The following is a 22,277-nucleotide window of genomic DNA, read 5'->3' on the forward strand; positions in this document are numbered from 1 at the left end:
TTCCAAACTTAAAGTCATTATATATGAATAAATCTTAAGCTACGAGTGAGTGACTGTTTTTAGTACTGAAGACTGTTGCTTGTGCAGTCAGCAGCTGTGCATTCTTTTATTTGACTTGTGAGATCTTTGAATTTCTTTCTTACAGCGTTTCTCAATCTACCTCAGTCACATCTTTTTAGTTTCCTTTCTCCAGACTCAGCAATCGTGTTTAATTTCTTGCACTGTGATTAGCGAATAACTAGTTCATTATACATAATTATCACATACTCTGCATGCAATTTTTTTGGTGTATGTGTCTTCACGAAGTCCTATAATCAGGAGCAGAGCCAAACAGAACTAAAAGCAAGCGTTCATTGCCCATGTTCAAGCATTATGTCAATGTTAATGCGACCGTAAGTTTTGAAACGGGAACATTTTTCTAAGAGAAACAAATATAAACTTTTAGCAGTGTCACAGAACGAGCGCTCAAAACGGGCGCGCCGCCAAATTCTCGCGACGAAACACCGGAGTGACGCCACGAGGTTAACGAAAAAGAATGAAAAAGAAAACAAACATTTAAAGGCTCCCCGGGCGCGCGACTTTCTCCCCTCGGAAGCGTGGCTTCGCCGACGAACCTCCTCACCCCACATCGGCAGCCGAGCAAGCACTCGAAGTTTCTAGAAGGAAAGAGGCGTAGTCATGCTGGGTTGAGTCATACGTCGCGGACGGCCCTCGTATGGTCTCGACCTTCTCCCCAGCCTTCGCTGCGTATCGCGCCGACGAAATGACGAGAACCTTCTGGAATCTCGCCGGAAGGTAATTAATCGAGCAGCCGAGACAAGAGAGCAGGAGAAGACGGAAGTTAGCGCCAGAGCGCGTAGGGATTCTGCCGTGTAGGCGGCGAAGGTTTTGTCCGTAGGGACAAAGCAGGAGAAGACGGAAGTTAGCGCCAGAGCGCGTAGGGATTCCGCCGTGTAGTCGGCGAAGGTGTTGTCCGTAGAGACAAAGGAGGAGAAGAAGATGATTTCCACCTGAGGGGTGACGACTTGAGCTGCAGGCAAGAGTGTGTGTGTTTACCGCTATCGAGCGAAGACGCGTGGCAACAGCTGCGTGTGTGAAGCCGACGTGTTTCCGGCGAAGAAGTTTGAAGATTGAAAAGTGGCCGATTGAAGACGCGAGGTTTCCTGGAAGAGAAACTTCGGCGAGGTTTCCTGGAAGAGAAACTTCAGGGGCAGAGGAACGACAACAACGCTGGACTTTGAGTGAGTAATTCTCGGAAGAGTATCATCGCAACTTTTGTTCCAAAAACTTTGGGCTGAATAGGTTTTCTATCTCTTTAGTCTTTAAGTGTCTTGGTTGTTCGATGCATGCGACTGCATTTGTAGTGCGTATTGTTGTCTATGTCCGTTGTTTCGAGTGTAGCTGATTGTACTGTGTAGTACGTTGTTTGATCGGTGACTTATTGTATGCAACAATTGTGGAGTGTGCATTCTTGTGTAGTGTTTTCGATCTGCCATTATTGAGAATATAATTTTGTTTGTTTAACAACTCTCGGCTCTGACTTGTTCTTTGGGCCACAGCCGGCGTCCGCTGGCGCGCCATAAAGGACCACTTCTCCATTGTCCACGCTTTCGTGGAGCGGTTCGGGGGGCCGATACTCCGGCCCTTAAAATTAGCCCGGCGATCGCCTCCCTAATTAATGGGACCTGTGACAAGCAGCAGTGGCGATATTAGGGCACACAATTTTTTTTATGCTAGCTGTGTCAACTTGTGGCCAGATTAGAGCGAAATACGTAGTTCGTTTGATGAACTGAACCTTCTCCCTAGTCAGTATGCCCTGATTGCACCTCAGTCTGCTGCCCAAAACCATAGCCGATCCCGCTAGTGAAGAGACTGTTATCTGTGATGAGTCGGTCAAATCGTTTTCCAATACATATAAGTGTTGCTTTGCTTCTCTCAAAATAATGCTATGAAAAACCAATTGTACACAATTCAGGACCCTATGATCCCATTATTTTTATATCAACTAATTATAACTTACAGCAGAAAGATGAAGTATTTTTTCCAAGAAATTTAATGGTTTGCTGTAGCTCACACAAAAGAATTTATTATTTCCTTCCTTTATTGTAATATTGAAAGCCTTCTGATTCTGCTATCTAAATTGGACCTAAGAGTACTACGCTGTAGAAACCACGGACGGCAAAAAAGACAAGGACAAGAGCAGACTATCAACTGAAGGTTTATTCATTCCGCATTGCATATATAAACAACAACCAGGAAAAAAGAGAAGCAAAAAGACATACAGGAAGGAAAGTAGCATTTGAGAAAAAGAAACGTCAGAATTCATATACGCTAAGCACGAGGCAGAAATCAGATGAATCACATGCATGCACCATTTTCTAAAAATTGAAGCTCTTTATCCAGGAGGGCAACCAATGGTTTACTCACGCAGTTGTCAGGTTCTTGGGCCATTCTCATTGCTTCAACAATCATGCGCGTGTGATCATTTTGTGCCTGTACAATACAGCTGTATTTTTAAACAGCTCAAGACAACTACACCTGCTGACATGCTCAGCTAAGAAGCCCTTGTTGCCATTGCGAAAATTGCGTGCGTGTTCGCGCAGGCGCTCTTTGAGGCTCCTCACAGTGGGCCCAATGTAGCAAGCACCACATGATAGCGGAATCTTGTATACTGCATTCGTGACACAATGGACAAACTGGGAATTGTGCCTGACACTGCAGGAACGCTCAGGCCTAATGTTTGCACATGTCAGTTTGGCGAGCTGGAAAAGTTTGTGTGGGGTTGAAAAAACAACCTGCACGCCTAGGCATTGGCCAACCTTTTTTATCCAGTCCAGTTACTGGTGCGTGTAAGGGATCACTGCAATTCTGTCTCGTTTGCCTTTGTCCCTGCAATCAGCACTCTCTACACTTGTAGACTTTTCTTCCTTCTTTATATTTCCTGCCACAGAAACTAGGAAAAAACCTGGATAGACAGCTTCTTTTAGATGGCCCAGTTGATTCTGGTAGCTTGTGTTCATCATATGAGAGCAGGATCTGTCAAAGGCGTTAGCGAAGCAAGAGTGCACTATGCCTGTTTTGACCATCTTGCTGTATGCTAACTTAAAAGGCAAGAGCTGTTTTTTAGCGCTAGGCTCACATGTCCAGCATGCATGGTTTGCGTAAACATGAGTTTCAAGTCCAAAAAGCATATTTATTGGCACTTCGTGCTTCAGGACGAGTGGACTTAAGTGCTCACTAAAAGAGCTAATACAATCGACGAAACCTCACTTATGCTGACTGAGTAACGCTTGAAAACTACCAGATGGTCGTCAACAAACCTGAATATTCTCACGACTTGGTCAAAGTTCTGCCCTTTTGTCAAGTCCTTGTTGAACTTGGCTAACAACAGATCGGTCAGATTCGGAGCAATCGAAGATCCTATGGACACACCACAGTTTTCACACACATCACCATTCTATTCTACATAGGTAGAGGTCATATAAGTAGCTAGCAGATTGAGAAAACCGTTGACACTAACTAAGACAGCTGACTGGACGGTCGTAGCCAAAGTAGCCAACCATCAGGTTGTTTTGAAAGTACACACTGAATTCCAGGCCAGCTTGCTGCCGTATTCAGTCTTTCGAAAATTCCAAGCGCATGGTGACCTGAGGCCCAGCAGCTCCGTCATTCGGTCATACAGTGACGACATTATTAAACACTTCTGTGTGGCCACTCTGGCAGTGGTGATGAATGACAAGTGTGGCACCTTTACCTTTTTCATAGTGAAGAAGAGCAAACAAGTGATACTTGGACTACACGCAACGGAGGCGCTGGGATTGCTGGTGCGTTCATTAAACACAATGGATGCCCGAAGCTCTGACAAAGTGCTCTAAGAATTCCCGCAGGTTTTTCAAGGTACCGGCTGTGTATCCCGTCCATACAGGATGGTCTTGGGCGAAGATTCGATATCAGTGATACAGCCAGCGTGACGCGTCCCGTTGGCACTCAAATAACCACTGCGGGTGGAGCTGCAACGCATTCAAGAAGCCTACATCATTGAAAGGATCAGTGAACCAAAAGATTGGGTGAGTCCTCTCGTCATTGTCAGAAAAAAGGATGGCAAACTGAGGGTTCGCATGGACCTTTGGAGCATCAACCAGTGCCGGAATCGTGAGCACTATCAGATGCCGAAGCGAGATGACATCGAGGCAGAACTGGCGGGTGCTAAATATTTCTCTCGCCTCTATGCAAACTCGGTTTTCCATAGGTTTTTATTGGATCCGGCCACATCAAGCAACTGTACGTTCACTACTCCCTTTGGGCGTTACCGTTTCTTGAGACTGCCGTTTGGCAAAGTGTCAGCGCCTGAAGTGTTTCAAAAAACGTTGAGTTCGATTTTCGATCGTGCACCAGGCGAGCGCGTGTATGTCGACGACGTCCGGGTAGGGGTGCCACCCGGGCAGAACACGACGAGTGTCTTCATGGGGCGCTAAAAATAGCAAAGAATGCGGGTCTGACGTTCAATGCAGGCAAATAGAAGTTTTCATACAGAGGGGTTGAGTTCTGGGGTGGCATCATCAGTCAAGACAGGATAATTCCAAATCTGGCATTCAGTGTGTCAATAGCGGAAATGCCGCGCCCGACTAACAGGTGGGTGGCTCAGTGAATGCTTGGTGTAGCAACCTACTTCGGCAAGTATATCCCGCATCTGACTGACAAGACAAAGTTGTCGGGCGGTTTTATTGAAAAGGAGACAATCTTCGAGTGTACAGAAAAGCACAACGTTGAGTGGACAGCTATCTGCACAGTTCTAAGCAGCACACTTGTACTAGCTATTTTCGATCCATACAGGGAATCCAAGATCAGCACGAACGCATCAAAAGATGGGCTAGGAAATGCGCTACTGCAGCGTCACGGAATAGCTGGCGTCCTGTGGCCTACGCGTCGCGTGTCATGACAGACACAAAGCAGACATTCTCGCAAATAGAAAACGAAACAATGGGAATAACGTTTGGATGTGAAATATTTCACTATTTTGTCTACGGCCGAAAAACATTTTTGTGGAGACAGATCACCGCCCAGTTCTAGCAATTGCGTCGACAGGAATTGGTGATATGCCACCAAAGCTTCAACGTTTTTTTCTGCGCCTGCTGAAATATGAATATTCCCTTAACTTTGTTCCAGGAAAACAGTACCTGCTGGCCGACATGTTATCAAGGGCTCCCAAAAAACCACAGGACACCCGGTCCTCCACGGACGACCTAGAGGAGCATGCAGTAGGTGTGGTCACAGACATGGTGAGCAGCAATACACTGAGTCGGCTTGTTGAAGCCACTGAGAAAGATCCTGATCTTCAGTCGGTCATACAATTCATAAGAGAAGACTGTAGCTTGGTCGGCAGCACGAAGCTATTCGCGGTGGAATCATCACTGGTAGAAGGCATTGTGCTAAAAGGGAATAAAGTAGTCATACCAAAATCGATGAGGGCGGAAATGCTTCAACAGATACTTGAGGGCCACTTGGGTTTGAATAATACTAAAACAAGAGCTCCTCAGCTAGTTTTCTGGCCTGAACTCAATGCCGAAATCGAAAGGATGCTCAAAGGTTGTGCTGTCTGCAGGAAATATGCGTATCAACAACAATTGGAGCCATTTCCTATGCGAGAAACGCCACATTATGCTTGGTACAGGGTCGGCATCGATATTTTCCAGTATGCCGGTTGTTCTTACTTGTGCGTGTACGATGCCTTCTTCAACTTCCCTGAAGTCGAAAAGCTAAACGACACCACATCTCGTACTGTTGAGAAACTCAGTGGCATCTTTGCCCGTTACGGTATTCCTTTGAAAGGCTGCAGCGACAACGGTCCCCAGTTTGTTTCTCAAGAATTTGCTGTTTTTGCATCCAGGTACGAGTTCCAATGCAATACATCAAGCCCTGAATTTCCACAGTCGAATGGACTTGCTGAGAAGGGCGTTGAAGTCGCAAAAAAAATTCTAAAAAAACTGAAGAGACACAGCAGAACTTCTGGCTGGGACTGTAATCCTACCGTGCGACGCCGCTGGAAGATGAACGGTCGCCTGGTGAGCTCCTGCAAGGCAGAAGACTGCGTAGACGACTTCAGGACTTCCGCTGGCAGAAGAAGACAACTGTCTACAAACGCAAGCCACGAAATACTGGTGCCAAATCTCTACCGGGCCTCCAGAGAGGACAAGTGGTGAGGGTCCATGACAAGCACTGAACTCGTAAAGCGCAAGTAGTGGGACCAGCAGCGCCACGGTCATATAGGGTGCTTACAGAAGATAACAAGCTGCTTCGCCAAAACCGCAAGCATCTAAGTGTGACGCTGGAGCCTTTACAGTGCAGCGCACTTGAAAGTGACGAGTCTGACAGCGAGTGCGAGCCCGTCAACGAGTATGAACCTAGTCCTAGACAGCAGCTGTCTGCACCCTCTACATCTCCCGCCGATAAACGGTATACACCGAGGTTGAGGCACTCTAACAGAAACAGGAGGCCACCAAACAGGCTTCACTACGATCTCACCCTCAATCAAGTGAATGAGTGACATGTTTCAAAGAACTGATAAGCAAGGGAAGATGTATCGTGCAAGATACGCATGCGCTGTGCATACTAGTGCCATCTTTTACCAACTCCTGACGTCAGCGCCAGCCTCTATAAAACCTAACAGCAGCTATCAATAAACGTTCTTTCTGTTTTTGCTTTAGCTGACTGATACAACGTCAAGCCTGGTTTCAAATCTTGTAGTCTGGCCATGTGCAAGTGGCAGCTTCAGCTTGGTTTGAACAAACTATCCAATTGGGCAGAAGAAAACGGGTTCCGACTGCATGCACAGCAAATTCCTTGTGTTTTGTTCTCCAGAAAGAGAGGCAATCATTTGGAACCCGATATTCAGCTGCATTGACAACGTCTTTTTGTTACTACTGAACACAAATTGTTAGGCCTTATCTTGGACACCAAGCTGACCTTCATACCACACAATTATTATTTAAAAATTAAGTAAATAAGAGATATAAACATTCTAAAAGTGTTGTCACGCACTGCGTGGGGAAGCGACAAGAAGTGTTTAATGAATTTGTATACAAGCCTAAACGTGCCAGCCTAGACAATGGGGATACTGCATATCAGTCTGCGACAACTACTGCCCTTAAAATGCTTGACCCTGTTCATCATCTAGGCATCCGTCTCGCCACGGGTGCTTTTCGCAATTGCCCAGTGGAAAACCTGTATGTGGAATCGAACGAATTTTCGCTCCACCTACAGAGATGTTACATGTCTTTTAAATATTATCCTAATGTAAATACCGACGAGAATCACCAATCACATGCCACAAATAATGACAAGTCAAGCCTTGCTGTTTTTGAGAAATGGCCTTCTATAAGACAGCCCTACTCGCTCCGTGTGAGGGGCCTAGCAAAGAAAACCGGTGTGCTACTCGAACACCGTTAAATGGCGCCCGCAGTATGCCTGCCACCGTGGCAGTGGTAGGCGATATATTGCGACGTGTATTTCTTAGAGGTTAGAAGCACGCGCCAATCGCGCATATTCAGACATACTTCTTAGAACTACAACATAAATACGCATGTCCCGAGTTCTTTACAGATGCTTCAAAGTCTAATACTTCTGTCTCGTACGCAGCCGTCGGTCCATCCTTTTCGGAAGCCAGCGTTGTGCACACTGATATAAGCATTTTCACCGGCGAAGCTTATGCCATACTTGTGGCTGTTAAGCAGAATAAATAAGTAAAACTACGAAAGGAAATATTATATAGAGATTCCCAAAGCGTAGTAAAAGCTCCGAAAACACCTACAAAGCACAAAAACCCTGTCCATGTCTCGCTTTATTTGCTTTTATGCGCAGTCTGCTCATCCGAGCAGCAGGTCATTGTCTGCTTGGGGCCAGGACACCGAGAAATACAAGGCAATCCACTAAAAAAACTGCTATCAACATTCCTGCACTCGACCTAGAACCTTTTCTAAAGCGAAAGCTCCGGGGTTATTGGAAGAGCACATGGGACACACACACACAAGAAATAAATTGCATGTCATCAAGCCGCGGCTTGGTCATTGGCCGCCAGTATCAAAATCTTGCCACACAGAAGAAATCCTTACAAGGTTAAGAACAGGCCATATACACACAACACATTTATTTATTTTATCTGGGGGCAATCCACTTTTGTGTGACAGATGTGGAGAAGCACTCACCGTACTTCACATTCTAATAAAGTTCAAAAAATTAGACACGCCAAGAAGAAAACACTTTCCATTACCCTAGCAACCACAGATACCCCTACACCCTGCAATGTTTGCCAGTAGGGAACCACTTTTTACACATACATCATTGTTAGCTTTTCAAAGAGAGGCTCATGCTTTTCATACTATATACCCCGGCATTCCGTAGCACGACTTCTCCCTAGAGGTCTCTGCTGCGGCGGCTACACTCTGCAATGCACTTGCCTCCCGGTCGTTCGGCGCAAGGGTGTGAACGAGTGAGGCATTTGTTGTAATTCCATACATGCTCACCAGCATTTTTATTATGAAAAAGGGTTGTTATCCATTAACACCACAAACATTTCACGGCATGCTCATGATTTAGTTACTTCTGTTTTTACCCGCCTTAGGGCGGAGAGTTTTAAGGCCCTTATACATCCACAAATCAAAATCTTTGTTCACATCTCTTGCCGCATGAACTGGCGCTCTTTGTACATCAAATGGCCCTTGCGCTACAAAGCATCAAACGTCATCATCACGACAAAATTTTGCCGATGACCTGCTGCCCATCACCATGATGTGAAACAGGGCAATATACACACACCCAATTCATTTTTACGTGGTTAAAAAGGTTTTTCTTTCAGATTCTTCAAAACTATCTCAATAAGTTCTCCCTATTAAGCTCACCACCTTTATTGTTGCTTTGAGTGTGTTCAAATAAAGGAGATAGAGGGCACTGGTGGTTCCATGCAGATGGTGTTTTTCGAATAAATGAGCGATGGTCATCTTTGAACCCCTTCCACTTCTGAGCCATTTGTGACATTCACGTTGACATGTTAGTGCCTAATGACATTTGCGCCTAATGAAAGGCATGAAAGACATAAATGCCAGTAAGAGAGGCATGTACATTTTGATAAGTATTGTAGTTATTGCAACATTTGAACTGTGTTAGAAATAAAAACCAAACTGTTGCTGTAATGACACTTTTTATATTATAAAGAAATATTTTTACTGTGTTTCTGCTATCTTTCTACGTGCAATGAGGGGATAAAGCCAGGCTTGCTTCTGCTAAAGTGAGGCTTAGAAGCAGATTAGAGAATGACGATCAACGTGTTTCTTGTTAGCCCCTGTCACAATAAGCTCAGGTGTTCTTTTATTCAAAATGTATATGAAAAAGGCTCATATTTTGCCCAATTGTTATGGCCTTTCTTCAAATCTGACGCTATTCCTTGCTCCAAACAACTTTTCGATATAAAAATATCATCACCAGCTGTCCTCTTACTTGATTTGCTTGAATGTGTATTTTATTCAGTCAACTGCAGGAATATTCGCTGCATTGGCTTACTGTCAGCGACCAATTCAGTTTATTGCACTTAATCTGCCGGCAGTCTGAGCAGCAGTATTTCATTGTGATAAAGTTAAGTAAAAAAGAACTAATCACTCAGAAGATACATAACAACAATGGCAATAGTGAAATCAAAAAGAGTTCATACTAGCGAATTTTCACATAAACAAGTAGGGAAAGAGCTGCTGTAGGTGATATTCAGATTCAGTAAGCTTTCTGGTTTTTAGACTGGCAGGATAAAGAATGAAAAAAAAGACTATTGAGTAACGTGCGCGAGAACAAGCTTCCCGAGTTGTCTTGGGATAATGTTTTGAAAAAAAAGGAACACTTTGAGAAGGTACAGTCAATATGAAAAACAATCATGCACCAGCTTTCGATTACATTACTGGGTAAACACATCATTAACTTTTGTGTACAACTTGTTTCTTTCAAGTAGTTGTGGTCAATTTTTCGTATAGCCAATTGGATTTGTATATCTGCTCTGTGATCTTGAATGAACTTCTGCCGTCAATCAGCGCGTGTGTTTCTGTGGTTCATTTGTTTTTAATCTTCTTTGTTGAACTGCTCTAATATTATGGATTCATACCAACCTAATCTTTCAGTCCGATTCAAGCTTTCTGGCTTCTATAGTTGTACGTCAGAGTCAGACCATGTCAGAGTTAAGACAAAGCATACCCCTCAAAATGTTTGTAGGGCTGGTTGAAGTACAGCAGGGCTCACAGCATTCATCACATTGGTTACGGAATCAATGCGTTTTGCTCTTCAGGGGCACATGCACCATCTCAATCTTTTACTTTTGCAAATGTGGTTTCATCTTCAGTGCTTTCATTATGTGAATGAGTTACAAAAGATAATCAAGCATGTCTTACGACCCCGAGCTTTTTGATGTACAAAAAAAAACAAAGCTGAAGGTGCAAGACCACGCCGTCTTTTTTTCCAGCTGATGAAAAATTTCAGTATTTAGGATAGTGCCTGAACTCTCTTTAAGTGACACGTGGTTGCAGGGGTCAAGCTAACAGCGAAAATGAAGTTACACTTTATTTTTCATAGCACTTGAGCATAAGTACGAGGCGATAGAAAAGTAAAACTACTTCCTCCTTTTTATTTCCCCGAAGGGGCGCCTGCGCAAGTAGGCGTTTGGTGTGTAGCGACACCACGGACCCGAGCTAACGGGGGAGTTTCTACTCCCTCCCACGCCTAGCCGTGCGTGGCTTTGCCGTGTCCGGGGAAAAGGGGATCCTGGGGGTTGAGCCGACGCTGGATGATTGGACCGTCAAGGCCCCCCGGCAGAGGCAACACACCCCTTTGGCCCCGGCTTCACGTAGACGGCACCCCTGGGCTGACCCACCCAGGGGAAATCGGCAGTCGCCTTTTCCTATCTCTCTCTCCCTACATCTCCGTCTTTATCTCTTACTATTTATCTGTCCTGTCTTCTACTCTCTTCCGTTTACTTCCAAACTTCCTGGCGGCTAGGGTTAACCCTGCGCAAATAGGCTACCTTGTTCTAGGCGCATTGGGTTATAGTGGCGTTGTACGGCTGGCGTCTGCAGGTTTCAGCACCCGCAAACTTGTAGCGTCCCCTCGTTGGGCTCCGTGGTGGGTGGCCGCCAACGCTGCTGAACAAAAATAAGACAGGCATGCATAGAGCATTCCCCCTACTGCCTGATCGTACCGGCTTACAGCGGGTACGCAACAATGATATAAAGTTTTTCAACCAGCCAAAGAAAACATATCCTCACTTTCATGTTATCCACAGTGAAAAAACTGAAAAGCAAGCCAGGACCGTCTCGCCTATTCTAGTTTCTAGATGTCTTACCGAAACTCTTGGCACAGGATACAAGGTAACCAAAATGGCTAGTGGAGACCTTATCCTCGAAATGCGTCACAAAGAACAATTTGAAAAGCTAGACCGTCTTTCAGATTTCGGTGGCATACCAATAACCATAACACCACATAGATCAATGAACACAACTCGCGGAGTGGTATCTGACATGCACTTGCTTGACTTGACTGAGACTGAACTTTTGTAGGGGTGGAAGAGCCAAAATGTCACTAATGTACAGAGAATCATCATCAGAAGAGATAATAAGGAAACACCGACAAAACACTTAATACTCACATTTGCATCCAGTAAACTAACGAAATCTATTCAAACAGGGTACACGAAGACATCTATCAGGCCGTACATACCAAACCCTCGTCGTTGTTTCCAATGCCAGAGGTATGGCCATGGCTCTAAAACCTGTCGTGGTCGCCAGACTTCTGCACAATGTGGAGTCCTAGGCCACGTGTCTGAGAACTGCAAACAACCGCCACACTGTGTAAACTGCGAAGGAATCCATGCCGCATATTCACGCTCTTGCACATACTGGAGAAAAGAAAAAGAAATATTTACGTTGAAGGTGAAGGAGAACATTACATTTAAAGAAGCACAGCAAAGAGTCGCTTCATTCTATGGGCCTACATACGCTGATGCGGCGCGTCAGGGGGCACCGCCGCACCAGCCCTCGCCACTTCTTCGGCCCGCGCATACCGAGCCGGTAATTGTGGCACCTGCCCCCAAGGCGGCTGTAGCCCAGGCTACACCGCCTACTCCCAGACAGAGACCGGAGACTCCAGAGTCCTCCGGTCTCAAGGCCTCACCTCACCAGGCGAGGCCCGAAATTCGAACTAACAGCCCGCACATGCGGGCATCCTGTGCCTCCGAAAAGGCAATGGATACGTCGGTACCCTTGGTGCCGAAAGAGCGGCGTGGCTTTATGGAGCGCGCCAAAAAAACAAAAAAGCAGATAACAGGGCCTGGTGATGGCCCTGTTAAATGAACTCAAACTCCCTGTCTAAACAGCCCTCGCTTTTCGTACACACATCACTCTTTGACATTCACCATGAACACTCAAATTATACAATGGAACGTCAGGGGCCTTCTCAGAAACCTTGACGACATCCAAGAACTCTTACACGAACACTCACCAAAAGTGCTGTGTGTACAAGAAACACACCTTAATTTAAAACACACAAATTTTCTTCGTAAAATCGTGATTTTCCGAAAAGACTGTGTTGATGCCATGACATCATCCGGAGGTGTTGCCATCATAGTGAATCAAAGAATTGCATGCACACATTACAACTCCAAACATCCCTTGAGGCAGTGGCTGTTCGAGCAGTTCTTTTTGATAAACTGATCACATTCTGCAGTATTTACATTCCTCCTAGCTATCAGCTGCAAAAACGTGATTTACACTTTTTAATTGATGAACTTCCGGAGCCTTATGTTATCCTTGGAGACTTTAATGCACATAGCAGGCTATGGGGTGATTCTCGGTATGACGCGCGAGGTCGACTGATCGAACAGTTCCTTATCTCGTCGAGCGCGTGTCTCCTAAATCGAAAAGAACCAACCTATTATAACCTCGCTAATAACATCTACTCCTCCATAGACCTAAGCATAGTATCTCCATCTCTTGTGCCTCTACTCCAGTGGAAAGTCGTCGGTAATCTGTGCGGAAGTGACCACTTCCCCGTAGTTTTCAGCACAACTACAGTAACTGAGTGTCCACCACGTGTTTTCAAGTGGCTCATAAACAGAGCCGACTGGGAACAGTTTTATACTATCGCTTGTCTAGGTTGGCATGACATCTGGACTTTGAACACTGATGTTGCTGTGAACTACTTCACAGCGTTTTCGATTGATGCTGCAACAAAATTCATCCCACAAACAAATGGACACCCTGGAAAACGGCGTGTAACATGGTGGAACTCTGAATGCCGAAACGCGCGCAAACAGCAAAACAGGGCTTGGAGGCTGCTTCGGAACTCACCAACAGCCAAAAATCTTGAAACCTTCAAGAAAATAAAGTCTCAAGGTAGGAGAAAGCGTCGGCAGGCCAGAAGAGAAAGCTGGCAGAAGTTGTTATCAGGGGTTAATTCATACACACAGGAGGCTAAAGTCTGGAACATGGTCGGTAGGATAGCAGGAAAACAAGTACACACACTTCCACTCGTAAACACTCAGGGTGATACCTTGGAAGATCCGGCAAACTTCCTCGGTGTACTCTGCGAACAGGTATCCAGCTCGTCCCACTATACTGACACTTTCCAAAAATACAGAACAAGAATAGAAAAGAAGAAACCCGAACACAAATCCACTAGATACGAGGCATATAACCAAGCTTTCAGTCTAGCCGAGCTTAGAACATCTTTAAACTCCTGCAGTACTTCTGCCCTAGGTTCTGAACGTGTGGTGTGTGAAATGTTAAAAAACCTACCAATCGAAACACGAAAAACCTTACTTTGTTTGTACAATGCTATCTGGTTTTCTGGCAATATCCCTATTTCCTGGAAAGAGGCTATTATTATTCCCATTTTGAAAGAGGGCAAGGACCCTTCTTTACCTTCGAGTTAGAGGCCTATTTCACTTACAAGCTGCTTGTGCAAAGTCTTCGAAAAGTTGATAAACTGCCGACTTGTACATATCCTTGAAACAAACAATTCGCTCGACCCATTTCAGTTCGGGTTTCGACAAAGTAAATCCACCACAGACCACCTTGTTCGTATCGAGGCACAGATCAGGGACGCCTTCGTCCATAAACAATATTTTCTCTCTGTATTCGTCAATATCGAAAAGGCTTATGACACAACATGGCGTTGTGGAATTCTAAGAGATCTGTCCCACCTTGGCGTGCGCGGAAGAATGTTTCACATAATCGAATTTACCTGTCAAACCGGACATTCTGTGTCCGAGTGGGCACGGTTCTCTCTCAAACATTTGTCCAGGAAACAGGCGTGCCACAAGGTGTTGTACTTAGCTGCACAGTGTTTCTCATCAAAATGAATGCCTTGCGCTTGTCCATTCCTCGCAATTTGTTTTATTGTACATATGTCGATGACGTACAGCTTGGCTTTAGATCTTGCAATCTGGCAATGTGTGAGCGGCAGGTTCAGTTAGGTTTAAACAAGGTCTCCAAATGGGCAGAGGAAAACGGATTCCGACTGAACCCACAAAAAAGCTCGTGTGTCTTGTTCTCCCGAGAGGCATGCGCTCAGAACCCGACAATCAACTGAATGGTCAACGTCTGTCTGTTAATACGGAGCATTAAGCCTCTTTCGCACCCGCTTAGATTATTGGGCCATTGTTTATCAGTCTGCGACTCAAAGTGCTTTGAAGATGCTGGACCCCATGCACCATTTGGGCATCCGCTTTCTACGGGTGCTTTTCGCAACAGCCCCGTAGAAAGCCTTTACGTTGAGTCAAATGAGTGGTCGCTTCATCTGCAGAGAACTTACATGTCCTTTGTTTATTTCCTTAAGGTGAAAGCAGACAAGACGCACCCCTCATACTCTACTATTAATGATTTGTCGAGCTCAATTCTGTTTCAAAACAGGCCTTCGAAGAGGCAGCCCTTCTCAGTTCGCCTGAAGAGTCCAGCTGAGGAAGGTGGAGTCTCACTTGAACACAGTTTATTGGCTCCTGTACCATATCCACCACCGTGGCAATGGCAGTATAGACTGCGATGTGTCTTTTCTAGAAGTTACAAAACATGCGCCTATTGCCCATATCTGAACATACTCCCTGGAACTTCAACACAAATACACACGTCCTGAGTTCTTTACAGATGCCTCCAAGTCTAACTCCTCTGTGTCCTTCGCTGCTGTCGGCCCATCCTTTTCGGATGCTGGCCCTCTACATCCAGGCACAAGTATCTTCACAGCGGAAGCTACGCGATACTTGTGGCGGCTAAACACATTCAGCAATTACAAATACAAAAAGCAATAATTTATACGGACTCCCCCCGTGTGGTAACGGCTCTGCACACTCTTAAAAACACAAAAGCCCAGTCCTTGTCTCACTTTACTCCATTTTGTGCACACTCTACACACTCAAACAATATGTTGTAGTGTGCTGGGTGCCAGGGCACCGTGAGATTCAAGGCAACGTGTGGGCGGATCAGCTCGCTGCATCCGTCCACAAAAGCACCGCCACTACACCCATATCAATCCCGGTCCTTGATTTTAACCTGTCTCTCAAACGAAAGCTCAGGGACTACTGGCAGAGTAAGTGGGATAGACACATACAAAACAAACTACACGTTATCAAGTGACACCTTTGCCATTGGCCACCAGTATCAAAATCGCGTCATACACAGGTAACACTAACGAGACTCAGGATAGGACACACATACACGACACACTCATATCTTTTGACCTGTGGTGATCCACCATTGTGTGACAGATGCGGTGAAGCACTAACAGTTCTCCACAGTTTTATTCAGTGCAAACAATTGGGCACTATAAGAAACTACACTTTTCATTACCCTACCGACAACATATACCTTTACACCCTGCAATGTTCGTCGGTAGGGAACCGCTTTTTAGTCATAAATCATTGTTAGCGTTTTTAAAAGAAATTCATAGTTTTCATATCATATACCCGGGAATTCCGCAAGACGACCTCTCTAGAGAGGTTTTTTCGCGTGGCTGCTACACAAGAAAGCACTTGCCGCACGGCCCTTGGACGCAAGGGTATGAACGAGTGAGGCACTTGTGCTCATGCCATACATATCCACCATCATCGTTTATTATCACCAACTTTTGTCATCTATTCACACGACACACACCTTTCACGGCATGGTCATGATTTTATTACTCATATGTTCTTACCCGCCTTACCGCGAGGAATTTTATGGCCCTTATACAGCCGCTAATCACAGTCATTACCCACATTCCTTGTCCCATGAAGTGGCGCTCTTTGGCCATCGATTGGCCCTTGCGCCAAAAAAAGCACCATATATATTATCATCATCATCGCTTTTTATTTCTGGCACTCGAGAACTAGCATGTTTTCTGACCCCAGCAGAGCATAGGTTTACTGAGCCTTATGATAAATACAGCTGTTGTTCAATAACATTTGCAGCCATCATAACTCAGGTGTCACAAATTCAATGGTGCAGTTTTTTTCGTACCAATAAAATATTTAGGATATAACAAATTTATAAAACAAAGAAAAAATTTTCCTCTACCTGAAGCAATGGTGCTGGTGAAGGCTTTATTAGATATATTGACTGGAAAACAGGTTAACATGCAATTTGAATCATGGAATTGTGGGTAATGCTTATTGATAGATTGTAAGTGGAACATTTTAGCTGTTTCAAGTCATGTGTGCACTGATGTTGACATCTGCATAGGAACTGATTTATCTGTTTTGTTTTCATAAAACTTCAGTAAAAGTAACTTCTGAGAAAGTTTTTATAAATGTTGGCAGCATGACACCGATGAGGGATGGTTAGCCCATATCATTTGTTTATGCATGCGTGTACAGGAGTCTAGTTCAGCGCTACCATATGTGCCTTAAAATGCGCTGTCACAGAGCTATGGTTAAAAGCTTCTTTTTGAAGTAAATTAGGCGAGATGTGTAGTCACTGGCAGGAAGGTGGGCTTCGTGTCGATCAGATTAAAAGATCATGGTCTCTTGATATACCTGTAGTCACACCTAAAGCAGGTTTTAGTGTGTTGCAACCAATGTATGTCTTCAATGTCATGCACATACGTTTCAATAATTTCATTGCTCATATGGAGGTAGGGGTTTGGTTGAATAATCTCCATCCATATTGTCTTTCTATATCTGTTGGGACCAATTATGACATGAATGATCCAGCCAGTAGCTAAAAAAGCAGGAGCAACAGTGCGTAACCTACCAATATCTGGAGTAAGACTATATTCCACCTAACGCTGAACCTTGTAATCAACACAAGCCTAAAAGTTTGTCTTTTGTAAGGCAGCAGTATAGTCAATGGCAGAATAAGAATCCCAGAATTGTTGCCGAATAAAGTGGTTTGGACTACAAAAAGATCCAGCAATGTCACACTGGGATTGAATTTTGAAGTGCTGCAGAGCATTCGACACACATGATACGGACACCCACGTGTGGCCATAAACATTGCGTTATCTGCCTGGGGAAGCCTTTCGATTTTCCGTGAATGAGGGCATGAAAGACCGTGTAGTTGTGGCAATATGCCTAATTGTGCTTGAAAGTGTGCATAAATGGTCAGTTATTCGGTCACAGCATGTGTTGAAGCAAACATATCTCCTGTTACTGGCAAATGGTTCTGCACCACCGAAAGGCTAGCAGCGTTGAAGCTTTTAATTCTTGCAGAAGCCAGAATTTGTGTTCATGTCAACCAGTTGCCACTTTTTAAGGTCTACATTTCTCGGGGACAAGTGAACATGATGATTGGGCTATGTGACAGGGCATCAATGACAATGTTGACAGCTTCTATTATATGTTTCTGATTTGTTGGATATCTGCTGCAGTTCATGGGAATATGGATGACCATTGTAACTGAGGGAGTGGAACATGTACTGATAAGAGATGTACACACATAATCTATGACAAAGAAATCACTAATTTCTTCCATGCTAAAATGAAATGGCATGAGCACTAACCATTTATGCCCAGTTGTAAGCACAATTAGGTATATCACAATTAAAGTGCCTTTCACGTACACCCAAGTACAGGGCAAATCTATAGATTTCCCCAGGCACATAACATGAAGTGTACAATAGCATCACGTGGGTGTCCGTACTACCTGAGTCGATATCTTTGCGGCACTTCAAGATTCAGTCACAATGTTACACTGATGGATATGTTTACAGACCCAACCAAACAATTCAGTGACATTTTTGAGGATCTGTTGGCTTCAGTGTCCACCCGAAAATGCTGTAATGCTGCTCAGATAGTGCGCATAAGTTTTCATAACATGTCAGAGAACTGATGTTCCTTTGACGAGTCTTTGATCTAGAAGAAATTGCAATCAAGATGTCGTACTATGATTTGTAGTGAAAATGTTATTCGATCTTTAGGGAGTAGCATATACTGTCGCGCAAGCATCTCTTGATCCCTAAACGTTTGTATTGGAGTTAGTGGTCTAAGGGAGCTCAATATAGAAGCATTTCTTTGTATCAATAGCACGAAGTGGAGGGAATATGCAGAATGACCTGGCACTATGACGCAAAATGTTAGTATAATAGCTCACAAAAATTAGATGAAGAAGCTTGTAAGGCTTATCAGCATGAAGTATTCGGAAACGAGACGCGTTCAACACCATTAAATCTGCCGGGGTAGGGCTGAATACGGGATGCTCATTTGACAGGGATAGAAAAGGTGAGCCTTTAGATATCAAATGCACACCTGCTTATGCTGACAAATGTGCCTTCTTCAGGTGTTGGATCACACAATTCAGATGTGAACTGTGCTGATCTGATGAACTCGCAATGAGTACGTTGTTCAGGCAAGCATGATAGATTTCAAGGCTGGGGAAAACGCTGAAATGTCTGGAATTTCTCATGCCCCAAGGTATATGTAGAGGATCAGCCACGATGAATGGTGTCACTATCAGTATGTTATTTGAAATCTACCTGTATTCTGAAAGAATTCAATAGTTGGACCACATGAGGCAAAATTTAGAAGAAATTGCTGCATAATTTATCTGTGACATCATATACAAATGTCAGATGCTGGGTATACTGATCAGTTGAGGTCGCCTTGTTGAAACTGCTAGGCTCAGTTGACTGTTGGTGCTATGCCGACAGAATCGTGATTTACACTTCAGCGAAACTCACAGAACACAGTAACACCAACACACAGCGCACATTGAGCTGAGTGAAGTCAGCAAAATCTGTAAATATATACATAATTAGGTATGGCTGCATCAAAAATTATTTTAAATTGCAGCCTAATCGAGGTATTTTTTCTAATATAATTTATGTAGTACGTCACTTTTATGGTTGAGTTAGTTGTCGTACGCAAAATTATTGCTTTATTTCTCTGTCATCAGAGCCCTCAGACGTTTTCTCAACAAACCATCCCATACTCATGTGGTGGCTCCGTGTTTTATTATATAAAAGGGTGATAATGTAGTGTGCAATAATATCGCTGCAACAAAAAGAAGCAGGTACTCTGCTGTCTTCAGAACCCAAGTAATAATATGACCCATTGCTTTGCACTGATGCAGAGCTTTCCCTAGCAGTTAAGCTATCAAAAATGTTGAAAAATAGCGTTCGTGTTGTGCACACTCGTCCTTATTCCTCATTATTTTTTCGACGTTTTGCTTATACGCTCACAGGTAGCATAATTTGGTACTTCTCTAGACTGTATACATGTAATGTTATTAGGAACGGGCGTATACGTGGAATGTTATGGCTTTTTGCATTTCTTACTAAACCATGCACGTGTATACGCCTAAATATTGTATTTTTACGAGCGGCCGTATTTTGTCCACGCGGTCTGGTGAATGTCACCTTCGGAGCGAGAAGTATCCGGTAATAAAAGTACACACACATGTGACCACGCTGCGTCATCAATTCAAGGGCGTAGGCAGTGTTTATTTCTGGGTGAGGTGTCGAGCCGACGGTGTGGTTAAACTGGTCTTATTGTATAAAATTTTATAGTTTAAACCCAACATTGTGGCAACGCCTAGCACCTTATACTACCACCTAATTTAATTAGGACAAAAGTTGTGCGCTTCTTCGCCTCTTTACGGCCTCAATTCTTGATTGGTATTCATGCAACATTCTCGCACGTACTATCGTGGCTTTTCACGCATGTCGAGTTCAAGACTACTGCAGCTGCATACCGTCCGGAACTTCGGCATTATGAAATGAAAAAATTGCTGCAACCGGATCAGCTGATGCTGGTTCTAGAAATTTTGCGAGGGACGCCTGCATTTTCTCGCTGACTCTTTTTAACGGAGTCTTTCGGTCGTGATGAGGCCCCACAGGTCGTGTTTGGTGCAGAATCACACAAAAATTTGGTGCAGATGTCAGCTAAATTACGGACTGAGGGTCAAAAATTACGACGCGCAGATTCCGACCGTTTTAATCCCACCGCTATGATAGGTGTCCGTATGACACGCAACGCAAGCTTACCATGGTCGTAAGAAGTAGTACACTTGCTTTGTTGGTTATACAGCCAGCTGGTGCTGTATAAAAACTAGAAGCTGCATGATACTTTATTAAAACATTTTGTTTTGGATTCTTTTGCACCTATCACGACCTTGATCGTGATACCAAATCGCCAAGCTGATCGACAGTGAATTTTGACAATTCCTAGTTGACTACACCCTCGCTGCCTTTCTGATTGCGAAATAAAGCATTTTTTGTTTTGTTGTGAATAAATAATTTTTTTGAAACGGTGGTGTCATAGCGAAGTTAAACGCGTTTGATCATGTAAGCGCAGCAATCACTCCTTTCGTTCTTTCGTTCACTATCCTCCGTTGGTACCTCTCCCGAAGCCGTTTTGCCCTCTTGCCGAGCACCTCTCCCAATCTTGCACCGTATGCATTATCGATGACATGCTGCTCCAGACACTGTCTTGTTACAGTTGCCGCGACTCCACCCTCTGTCAATTGTGTGATTGTTGGCGAATCGCTGTCGCTGTGCCAGCCGGTGCTTATACGTACCGTGCTGGTATGAACCCTTGAGCCACGGACAACAATACCTGATTTCCAAGCACGTGCCTGTATGCGGGCATCAGGACAAATGATAAGTGGTGTGGACAGATTCTTCCAGATTAACAGGAAGTCATACAAGTTTGCTTGACTAATTGCAGCATATTTATTCAGAACGTCAGATTCAACTTTTTGATGTCATGTGCAAGCCCGAACAGCATGGAGGGATTGTTTCTTGGAATTGGTGCCACACTGGCGGCTTGTTGCGCTGCCACGTGGAGAATCATTGGTCATGCAGCATTTTGCATATAATGCACGTGTTTACTTCAAACGTTTGAAAAAAATTATCGGGGGTAGTTTAAGGGCCCTTTCAATGAACCGAAGTGGTCGCCATATTTTAACCTAAGGGTTGCTTCAGTTATTTGCTATTCATGGAGAAATATACAGGGCGGCTGAAAAAAGGCTATATAGCAAGATGCAGCTGGGCTAAGGAAGCTCTGTTACAACATTGCATAGAGTAATTTACAAGAAACGGCCCACGTCTACGTGGAGGTTAATTGGTAAGCGTTTTATTTATAATGAGCGAAGATTGAATGGAAGAACAAGAGGGAGAAAACAGCCCGTAGGTAAGAGAGTTTGGAAAGGCTTTCAACACAAGAAAAAAAACTAAAATGGATATAGCAGAACACCAATAGTGGCACGTTTTGTTTTTCCAAGCTTGATATTGCAGAGTGGGATGACTTCAGCCATTTATTTGTGTCTCGAGTATATGCTAGGTGGTGTTGCGATTCGAAGGAGTAATTATGTTGTGATTTTTGTACCAGGATTGTGGTAAGTCAGATGAAAACAGGCTGACTCGATTGGCTGGGCTCAAGAGCTTCATTTCAATCGAATCTATGTTGTTCGGATGCCGTTCTGTTTCCATTTTATTGGCGCAATGTGGCCTCCACCCATTCTATGCACATTCATTGGCTAGTCTCATGCGTTCACCTTGAGAATAGCTGTGACCAATCTAGTGTGGCTCCCTTTCATTCTGCTGTTTGATCTCTTCCTGCTCTAGATAGAATGCTTACAAAATCGCCCCTCAGATTCATGGCACATCTAACTGGAAATGAAACTTTTTACTCTTTCTTTATATTTACCATAAATATTGCTTTGCTGCTGTAGTCATCAATGTACGCTATATGTAGCATTAACACTAAAGGTATAAAAAAATTATTTCTGTCTTCTGGGTGCGTGAAAAAAGAAAAATGGAAAGCGTATCCATAATCTAAGTGCTGATTT

This window comes from Rhipicephalus microplus, unplaced genomic scaffold, assembly GCF_043290135.1.
Source record: "Rhipicephalus microplus isolate Deutch F79 unplaced genomic scaffold, USDA_Rmic scaffold_13, whole genome shotgun sequence".
NCBI lineage: Eukaryota > Metazoa > Arthropoda > Arachnida > Ixodida > Ixodidae > Rhipicephalus > Rhipicephalus microplus.